This window comes from Diceros bicornis, chromosome 5, assembly GCF_020826845.1.
Source record: "Diceros bicornis minor isolate mBicDic1 chromosome 5, mDicBic1.mat.cur, whole genome shotgun sequence".
Lineage (NCBI taxonomy): Eukaryota > Metazoa > Chordata > Mammalia > Perissodactyla > Rhinocerotidae > Diceros > Diceros bicornis.
In genome coordinates this window covers 34,753,790-34,764,905 of record NC_080744.1, presented here as the reverse complement: position 1 = coordinate 34,764,905, position 11,116 = coordinate 34,753,790, and the positions used below count along the sequence as shown (strand labels likewise).

Below are 11,116 nucleotides of genomic sequence, written 5' to 3'. Positions count from 1 at the left end.
TAATTGTCAACACAGTCACTTCATATTGGTTGTTCAGAAAGGCCTTTGATATGCACTGCTTATGGGGGTAGGTGGAGGGGCAAAAACATACTCCTCAGCAATTTAGTCAAAATTTTCCAGATAATTGGACGTTTATGCAGAGAAAGGAGAGGAAATATTCAAAGTGTGCTCTAGAGTCAGGAAACTTTGACTGTTGAGTCACTTGAAATAATAATGTAGTGTTGTTTTAAAGTATTTCAAAATTCACTTTTATTAAAAGTGCTATATTGGGCTTGCTTTGGCAGCACATATACTAAATTTGGACCAATACACAGATTAGCATGACCCTTGTGCAAGGATGCAAATTCATTAAGCATTTCATTTTTTTGCATTTTCAGCCGGAAGTACAACATGTATGTGCAAAAGCTAAAATGGCTTAACATCATGCTACACTTTATACTAAAAATGTATTACTGTGAGCAGTCTGTAATTAAGCCCGATAAGACATCTAAGGAGTCCACGCACACATCAGTGAGCAGATATAGTTTGCTTATTTATAGAATGTTTCTTTTTGAAAAACTAATGGTGGACACATTTGGATCATATTTATATACAAATAAAGATTTGGTTGTAGTCATTCTTTAAAAAAGTGGCATATTAAACTCATGCTGTAGCTAATATGAATGGCTGAAGTTGACTTTTACCTGTATTAAAAGATAAATTGAGGCATATTAAAAATGTTGAGAGTTTATTTGAGCAAAAATCAATTCCAATGAGCCAACACCAAACTGAAGTGGTTAAGAGTGCTCCATGGACGGGAGGTAGAGGAAAGAATTTTATAGAGAAGAGGTGGAAGCAAAGCGAGGAAATTATTCGATTGGCTATAGCTTAAGCGTTTACCATATTTGGAAAAACTGAGCTGGCTGTCCCTAGGCTCAGTTGATTGGTTGTCCTTAGGCTTTGATTTCTTAACCTTGAGGCATTTCAGGTTTAGGTTTTAGTTTGCTTACACAAGCTGCTAAGGTATGAGAACCATCTTGGTCTAATGGCCTCCTTGTTAAATTAATTTAACATCTGTAAGACCAATGTTCATTTTCAAATTACACTACGGTCTTGTTTTCCATAAAATTTGACTTAAATGCTCAGTCACTTTTGCTTATGCAGTGACAGTATATGAAATTAACTTCGCACAATTGCACACACAAATATTCCCAGCAAGAGCAAACCAACATTCTAAAATAGATGCCAGAAGGCAGTGACTTTCTATGTCTGAATTCAGGATATAACCAAAGTAAAGGAACAGAGAAACGAAATAGTAATGGGATTATGAGATTTCTTCCTTTACTTGATTATTCTATGTTTACTTGATTAATCCATATTACTTGAAGTTCTATATTTAAAAGAAAAAAAAAGACTATAGTAAGAATGTTCCAGAAGCTGTATCTCAGGTTCCTGAAACTCTGGAGAAATTCAAATAAATCTTTATGCTATATATGAAGATAAAAACACAGAAAAAGAATATTTGAGAAATATTTAAAGAAAAGCCCAGGAGGAATTTGATTTTAGATAAGAAATAGATTTGAAATGAAGCAAAAGATGGCCCACACATTGAATACACACACACACACACACACACACACACACACACACACACACACAATTTCTATTATTTTCTTCATTTACTCCCATTCTTTCTGGTCCCATCTTGAATTGGCAATAAATCGTCCAGAAAACTGCAAAAAAAGTAATTCTGGAGAACATTTTGTCGGAGCCAGGGCAATAAAGAACATGTTTCTCTCATGAGGAATCCCATTTTTCTCAAGATTTTTGGCTGATTTTTTAATATTTATGCAATTGTAATAATGACGTTCATGTTTTATCAAAATGTCTAGTGCTCCTCTGACAAGAAATTCTCACCTAGATGGTCTAACTTACCCTTAAATCTATCCAAAATTCTTTCAGTAATACGGAATTATAGAAACTGAAAAGGGGCACTGTGGTAGGTTTTCTTTTAACTTATTATTTTTTCTGATGTGAAAGTTATAGATATTTATTGTGAAAAATTCGGAAAATCTAAATGAACAAAAAGAAAGCCATTACCTGTGAATCTCTAACCTAGAAATAATCTCTGTTAACATATAAACATGTGGTTGGAATTACACATATTGCTTAGTTACTAGGGTTTTTTCCTTAGCTATATGTATGAGATAAGTCCGTTTAAGTAAAAAAATAAATATGGATAGTTTTTTCCAATGATTAAGTATTTTTCATCACAGTACGTCAGAGTCTATGTATTCTTGTCTATTTTGGCCAAATCATATTTCTGTTAAATTTTACTGTTTTTCATTTTTCATGCCCCTATGTTTCTCGAGGTAGAAATTCAAGTGGACCAGAACAATGCATATTGTTTAAGGTTCAGCTTGTTATCTTTAAGTTGTATTCCTGTGATATTGTAATATAGTAAGAAATATATATTTTGGTCTTCATGCACAGGTCTTGGCCAGAGCTCCTCAATTCCTTGTAATTTCCTAAGTGATAAGAGCAGTAGGAGCATCTTTTGTTATAATATTTGGTGTTTGTCCCTGGCTCCTGAAGCAGCTCTGGAGCATAAAGGTGAAAGGAGGGCTGGCCCCGTGGCTTAGCGGTTAGGTGCGCACGCTCTGCTGCTGGCGGCCCGGGTTCGAATCCCGGGCGCGCACCGATGCACCGCTTCTCCGGCCATGCTGAGGCCGCGTCCCACGTACAGCAACTAGAAGGATGTGCAGCTATGACATACAACTATCTACTGGGGCTTTGGGGGGAAAATAAATAAATAAATAAAATCTTTAAAAAAAAAGGTGAAAGGAGCCTCTTTTTTTACTGATAACAAGCACCTTTCAACCATACCTGAGTTTATGTTTTTTTTAGCTCCTAATGTCCCTTTATTTTTTTTATTTTTAAATTAAAAAATTTTTCAAATTGAGGTAACATTGGTTTATAACATTATATAAATTTCAGGTGCACATCATTATATTTTGATTTCTGCGTAGACCACATCATGTTCACCACCTAAAGACTAATTACCATCCAGCATCATAAACATTTCCCTGTCACCCCTTTCACCCTCCTCCCTCCCCCCTTCCATTCTGGTAACCACCAATCTAATCTCTGTATCTATGTGTTTGTTTGTTGTTGTTGTTGTTGTTTTGCTGAGGAAGATTCGCCCTGAGTTAACATCTGTTGCCAATCTTCCTCTTTTTGTATGTGCACCACCACCACAGCATGGCCAGTGACAGACGACTGGGATCAGTCCACACCCAGGAACCAAAACCCAGGCCACCAAAGCAGAGCGTGCCAAAATTAACCACTAGGCCACCAGGGCTGGCCCTTGTTGTTGTTTTTATCTTCTACTTATGAGTGGAGTCATGTGGTATTTGACTTTCACTGTCTGACTTATTTTGCGTAGCATAATACCCTAAAGGTCCATCCATGTTGTTGCACATGGCAAGATTTCATCATTTTTATATCTGAGTAGTATTCCATTGTGTATATATACCACATCTTCTTTATCCAGTCATCCATTGATGGGCACTTCAGTTGTTTCCACGTCTTGGCTATTGTGAATAATGGTGCAATGAAATAGCCATGCATATATCTTTACGTATTCATAAAGACATTTTTCATGTTCTTTGGATAAATACCCAGCAGTGGAATAGCTGGATCATATGGTAGCTCTATCCTTGATTTTTTGAGGAATCTCCATACTGTTTTCCACAGTGGCTGCACCAGTTTACACTCCCACCAGCAGTGTATGAGAGTTCTCTGGTCTCCACATCCTCTCCAACACTTGTTCTTTCCTGTGTTGTTTATTATAGCTATTCTGATGGGCATGAGGTGATATCTCATTGTGGCTTTGATTTACATTTCCCTAATAATTAGTGATATTGAACGTCTTTTCATGTGCCTGTTGGCCACCTGTTTATCTTCTTTGGAAAAGTGTCTGTTCAGATCTTTTGCCCATTTTTTAATTGGGTTATTTTGTTGTTGTTGTTGAGATGTATAAGTTCTTTATATATGTTGGAGATTAACCCCTTATCAGATATATGGCTTGCAAATATCTTCTCCCAACTGTTATGATGTCTTTTCATTTTGTTAGTGGTTTCCTTTGCTGTGCAGAAGCTTTTTAGTTTGATGTAGTCCCATTTGTTTTTTCTTTTGTTCCCCTTGCCTGGTAAGACATGGTATTCAAAAAGATGCTTCTAAGACCGTTGTCCAAGAGCGTACTGCCTATGTTTTCTTCTGGAAGTCTGAGTTTATGTTAATGAGGTTACTTTTAGAAATCCTGGAAGGATGAGGGGCTGGTTGCCAGGGGAACCAACCATGTGATTAGAGGGTTGGAACCTTTAGCCTCCCACTCCCCACCTCTACTTCCCCTCTAGGGAGAGGAACTGGATGTTGAGTTAGTTCCCATTGGTCATGATTTAATCAATCATGCCTATGTAATGAAGCCTCCATAAAAGCCCTAACTGAAGAGATTTGGAGAGTTTCTGGGTTGGTGAACACATTTGAGGTGCTGGGAGGGTGGCACACTCAGAGAGGGCATGGAAGCTCAATGCCCTTCCCACATTCTTTGCCCTATGCATCTCTTCCATTTGGCTGTTCCTGAATTATATTCTTTATAATAAATGAGTAATAGTAAGTAAAATGTTTTCTTGAGTTCTGTGAACCATTCTAGCAAGTTATAAACCCAAGAAGGGGGTTAGGGGAACCCCCAATTTACAGGTGGAGCGTCAGTAGTACATGTGATAACCTAGGACTCATGATCGTCATCTGAAATGGGGGGCAATCTTGTGGAACTGAACACTTAACCTGTGGAGTCTGCACCAACTCTGTGTAGTGTCAGAACTCTTTAATGAGATGGGAAAGAAAACTTCATACACTTGGTGTCAGAAGCATTGTGAATACGGAAAGTAGTTTTTCTTTTAATTCCTGTTTTTGGTGTCTTATCATAGCCTCACCCAGCAGGTTTTTCAATCAGGCATGTATTTTGTATACTTAATAGATTTAATACAATTTGTTTGTGACTAAATATTATGAAGATATGTGACCATTCAGAGTAATAATCACAGCTCTTAGAGGCCTCATTTTAACACTCAGTTGACATAAGACATTAATATTTCAAGAAGAAAAGTATTAAAAGTCTGCTATAATGATTTAGGAATTTCTTGATAAAATATTGTTCTTTCCTTGATCTTTATATATCTAAACAATACTCTTCTCATTGATTTAGCATAATCAAGAATTATAATCACTGAAATTATCATTAGCACTCAAGACAATTAACTGAAAAACTCAAGATTTCTAAAAATCCATTAAAATTATGTAATAATGCTTTTCTATATGCTGAAAACAACTACTTAGAAACCATAAGGGAAAATATTTCTATTCATAATGACACCAGTTATATAAAATGCACAAGAATAACTTTAACTAGGGTAACCTATAGTTGCTTTTCCCCTTGAGCAATTCTGATTTTACTCACCTGTGATCTCAAAGCAGGACTCAGTGAGTGTTCATATTCTCTACATAGGAAGTACACTCTTCAAAATGTTTTGGAACTTTGTAGAATTTAGAAATGTCATTGACTTTTGGGAGGAGGGTTTATGTGGCTTTTTCCACAACACCATTCCCTCAGAATCTCTCCTATCTCCTGCCTCTTTTTTGGTCTATCAATAATTAAATCAGGAAGGTCCTCTTTTGACCCTTCCCCCATGCAGCCTTTAATGTTGGAAACTAATGGGGCATGCAAATAGTTAAAAATATTTATATATGAAGAACTCATAGAAAGAGTAGGAAAAGCATTGTTTTCAATATATAAGTGGAAAAGGATATAAACAGATAAACACACAAAGGAAATACAAAGTTAACAAATTTATGAAAAATATTCAACCTTAAAAATTTTTCAAGTTAAAGTAATAAAACACATGATTTCACTTAATAAATTGGCAAAAATGTAAGAAAAAGATGAACATGCTTGTTAAGTTTTTGTGAGGTGTCGTTCATGTCTTGGTGGTAGTTGAAATTGCTAGCATTCCAACAAGCAATTTGGCAATATTATCAAGAGTCTAAAATGTAGCCAATCTCCTTGACTTAGTTGAGAATCTCATCATCTCGGTTGAAATGTCCTTTTAACCTCCTTGACAACAGCTTAAATTTTACCACACCAGATAATGTTATCTTCCTCAAAAACAAATCTTATTATGCCAGGCCCCTTGGTGTTTCAAAAGCCCTAGTTAATGAAGTTGTTGTTCCTTATGCAAAGACATACAAGACCATTCGCAGTCTACCAGCAATAGATGCTATTTATTGAACAGTTATTATATTTTAGTATGTTTTCTAAGAGTTTCTCCTGTTTTATCTCAGTTAATACACATAAAACCCAATGAGGTAGGTACGGTTATTATTCCCATTTCACATATGAGACACAAAGTAGTCACTAATTTTCTCAAGGTCCTCCAGGCAATTTGACACCAGAATCTGAGATTTAGCCTGTATGCTATACTGTCTATAAAAGGATGCCCATCCTTACCCTCACCTACCACTTTCCCCAAGCATTCTACTCTTCAACCACACTAACATTCTTCCCTTTCCCCAGAATGTAACTGGATCCTTGATTACTTCAGATATATGTTAATAATTTCACCTAGGATTTCTGCACTCAGCCAACCACTCATAAAATCTTACACTGAAAAGCCATTACTAACATACTCATCACACTGTATTGTTATGTTTTTTGTTAATGACGGCAGAGATTTTCATTGTTTACTCAATATCCATCTTCCTCTTTTTAGTAAAAAGATTCTCAAGTTTCCTTGCAGATGGATGTGGCCGTGTTTCTAAGTTCTCTCCAATGAGATATAAGTTGTAGATGTTGTAGGGGGCAGAGAGGAAAGTTCCTTAAGTGGGAAGGGGGTGTAGTCTTGTTGCCAATATCTTCTTGCTAGAGCTCCGGCAGCCAGATTGTGACCTTGAGAATTAAGGATAGTGAAGGAAAAAGGTCCAAGAAGTCCGAGTCCCTGGTGACTTCAGAAGCTACCATACCATCCCTGGGCTACTCACCCATCTTAGATACACATCTGTTATTAGTAGCTGAATGCAATTCCTGACTGATATATTTGTCACGGTGAGAAACTGAATTTTATCTTTTTTTTTTTTTTGGTATACCTAATATCTAGATCTCAGTCCCTGGCATAGAGAAAACCCCCCCAAAACTGTTGTTCAGTAAGTGGAATTTTTTGCACGAGGAAAATATAAGTAATTATCATAAAATACAACATAAGTAAACACTGGGGAATTGTGACAATTTTTTCTCTTTAACTGGACCTTGTAATCAACTTCAAGCAATGCTCTTTACATCATAAGATATCAAATATACACATACACTTTTATAATCCGTTTCTTACCAGGTTTCTTGAGCTTGGGGTAAAATGGAGAGTAGGGACGATGTTTCACCTGATTTAGGTTAAGAATGTCTTTACATCTGAGCATAATGTTGAGGCTTGGGTGAAAGTAGGATTTATCCCTGAGTCATCTTGATAATTGCCTTAGCAATCTGCTCTAATACCACTTATTTTGATACTGGATATGCTCTTGCTTTTTTAATATATGTGGCCTCCAGGGAAGTTGCGTCAGAGAATCTGTACAGCGTTGGACAAAACTCCTTCCTTTGAAATCTTTAGTTAATATTTATTTGATGGTGCCAAACTGTTTCCTTTGTTAAATTGTTTACAGAGTCCAAGAAGAAAACATGAAGTTATTTATTGCCCGAGTCAAGTGCACAAAAAACTGGTTTGGAGGGCAATGAGAGATTAGGCAAATAAAATAAGAATGCTATTTTAAAATGTAATATCCTGAAACATTCCTGATTACGTACTTATGATCCTGGATAGATTGAACCAATAAAATCCAAGAAGCATTTTATTTCCACAGTGTATATGTGCAGCAAACCCTAAGCGATCATTTTAAGAGGCTTATGGTGTCCGACCAGTTTCACTTTATCTCTGGCATTCTCCCATAGAGATATTGCAATAAAAATAGACACTCCTACTCAGATTTTTATTCGTAATTCCATGATGTTTGTGCATTTGAGGGTATTTATTGCTTACTTCAGTAAGCCCGTCTGATTTACCTTTTCAATAAGAAACAATTACAGCAACATTTAGCTGAGGTTCACCACCTCTTCTATTGAAACGTGTCATTTCTTCCTTTTTTCCGGGCTCACGCGTTCTCCAAACCACCAGTAAATCTATCAAGGGGCTGCAGTTACAGATTGTCCTTCCTGGTTTTTCTCTACTCTCTTTATCCTCGTAAGAAATACTAAGAGGAAATTCAGGCCAGCGGCTTAATTATTTCTTCATTTTTCTGCTCTTTGATGTCTCTTATACTTTACTTTTAACTGTAAACCTTCAAAGTCATCATTTTTGAGCTGTAAAAAGCCTCAATTCATCTTGATACTAATGGCTAACCTTAGAAGGTATGGAGATTTTGTCTTATTTTTCCAGTGTAAAATGTCCGATACATAACACCCAGAGCTGCTTTCATGAATTGTCATTGGAGGCACAGAGTTTTCAGTTGCTAAAAGAAGAGAACGATTTTACTCTTTTCATCAACTTGAGATCATCGCAGTCCAGGGGTAAAATTCTAGGTAACTGAATTTTACTTTATTTCTGTTAATTCCCTGGTTTCAATACAGAATTCTGAAATCTTTTGGTGTTCAATTTTCGAGTGGTATGAAGCTCTGTGGCTCTGAGTGGCAGTGTCCCTGCCCCCTAGGGAATCCCTGCTGTGAACAATCTAGGTCGGTCCTCTTTACTTGCTCATTCTATTTCTTCTCATTTTGATAGCTCCTTGTTTCTTCTGGAAACTTTGCCAGAGACACCTTACATTTCCAGATACATGTTGACTCATTTCCCCATCATATTAAATTTCTTTATGCTACCGACATCTGTGACTGTCTACCTATCTAGCATCTATTTATATATTTTTACCTTTGAAATATGATCATTTTGATACCCACTCAATTCTAAACACAGTAGTATATGCTTTACACGCATTTTATAATTTAATTTAATCCTCAAAAAAATCCTGTAACATAGATATTACCATATTTTACAGAAGAAAGTGTATTTTTAATTATCTACTTATAATAAAAATAATGACAACAACAATAATTTATTGAATGCCTAATGTGAGGTAGGCATTGTACTAGGAGCCTTACTTATTGTTTTATGTGATTATTTATTGCCTTGTTGGAAACTGGATTTAAAGCAGTTTAATTTAACTATTCTCTAATTTTCATAGCAACTCTGAAAATGGAAATCTCATTTTCGAGATGATGAAAAGATCTATGAATTTATTTATAAAGCTCTATTTATTCATTTTATATTTACATAAACAACCCATGAAATGGCACTTTGTGGAGAGCCTTTTCCTGACTGCCTACCCTTGCCTCGTTTCATTTCTCATAGGCCCTCGTAGTAGTCAGAATTTTTATTTGTAGCACTTGTTCCGTTTTATATATGTACTTGCTTCATAAGTGATGCTTTCTATACAAAACTAGAAAATACAGCTAAATGAAAATAGAAAAACAATTTTGGTCCCTCTTCCTGGAATACTCTTTCCCTGCTTTACTGTCTGGCATCCTTGAGCTCAAGAGGCACTTATCAGGGGAGTTTTCTGATCCCTAGATTAGGTGTCTCTTTTAAACGTTCCTTTAGCTCTGTGTAATTCTCTGCTCTTTAAACGTTCCTTTAGCTCTGTGTAAATTCCTTCAAAGAATTTAGCAGGGTTCTGATTAAGTAACTGCTTTTTTTGATTAGGACTTTACTTTTTTAGAGCAGTTTTAGGATCACAGCAAAACTGACGGGAAAGTGGAGAGATTTCTCAGATACTCTCTTCCTCCTCAGGCACCGTGCTACTTTCTGGGTGTGGAGTGGTGCTGCCTTCATGTCTGTTGTCCCTGGAGATGTAGGCTTCATGAGAGTGGGCATGTGTCTTGTGTCTTCATCACTGTATTCACAGCTCACAACATATTTCTTGACCTATAGATATATAAAAGACACATCTATATCAACATGATCGAGAAAGGCTGAAAGGAAAAGGATAAGCAAAGACGTAAAAGGCAAATACAAATGAAAACAAACCAGGACGTGGGATAATAATATCAGACAACATTGAATCAAATGCAGAGCACCTTAAAGGTAGTCTTCGGTGAAAAGCTGATATCAACTTTTGTGTGCCATACAACAAAGCATCAAAATTTATATTTATTGACTAAATAATGAACCGGTGGAGAAACTTGCTTTAATTTTTGTGTATATATTTTTTCAGCTTCTTTTTGCCACAAAATCCCTAGGTATAATAACTCCTGTGAAACACCTGGATCTGGCCATCAGCTCCTGACACTCAAGTGGATTGTTGGACACAACTCATAAATATAGTGAGATCCATGGATTATCATAGTATATTGAAAAACCCGGGGATTTATTTTTCCTGACTTAACAAGCCCAGGTCACTGCCCTAGTTTGTGGATTTTTTTGATTCTCCTCTGGTAATGCTCTGTCATGTTCAACTCAAATCCATGTCTCTGTGACTCTCCCCCTTCCATCCCACCTCCCCCATTCTTTGTTTCCTCCTGTGTCTCTATGGGTCAATTAGGCCTTCAGTGGCAGATAACAGAAAAAGTGAACTAAAGGGACATGAAGGCAAAGGAGCCCTTATTTAAAAATGTTTAGGGGCCGGCTCAGTGGCGCAAGCGGTTAAGTGCGCGCACTCCGCTGCGGCGGCCCAGGGTTCGCTGGTTCGGATCCTGGAGGTGCACCGATGCACCGCTTGTTAAGACCTGCTGTGGCGGCAACCCATATAAAGTAGAGGAAGATTGGCATGGATGTTAGCCCAGGGCCAGTCTTCTTCAGCACAAAAGAGGAGGATTGGCGTTGGATGTTAGCTCAGGGCTAGTCTTCCTCACCCACACACACAAAAAAATAAAAAAATAAAAATGTTTAAATAATTTAAAAACTGGATTTAAAAAAATCCTGTTAAACTCTCATTTAAATGTACAAGTATAATAAATACATTCTCATGCATACAAGAAATCAGA

General features: G+C 36.7%; 1 pseudogene; it reads left to right on the top strand.

The window, feature by feature from the left end:
• Positions 1-272: 272 nt before the first annotated feature.
• Positions 273-367, top strand: LOC131406711 (U6 spliceosomal RNA; annotated as a pseudogene).
• Positions 368-11,116: the final 10,749 nt, after the last annotated feature.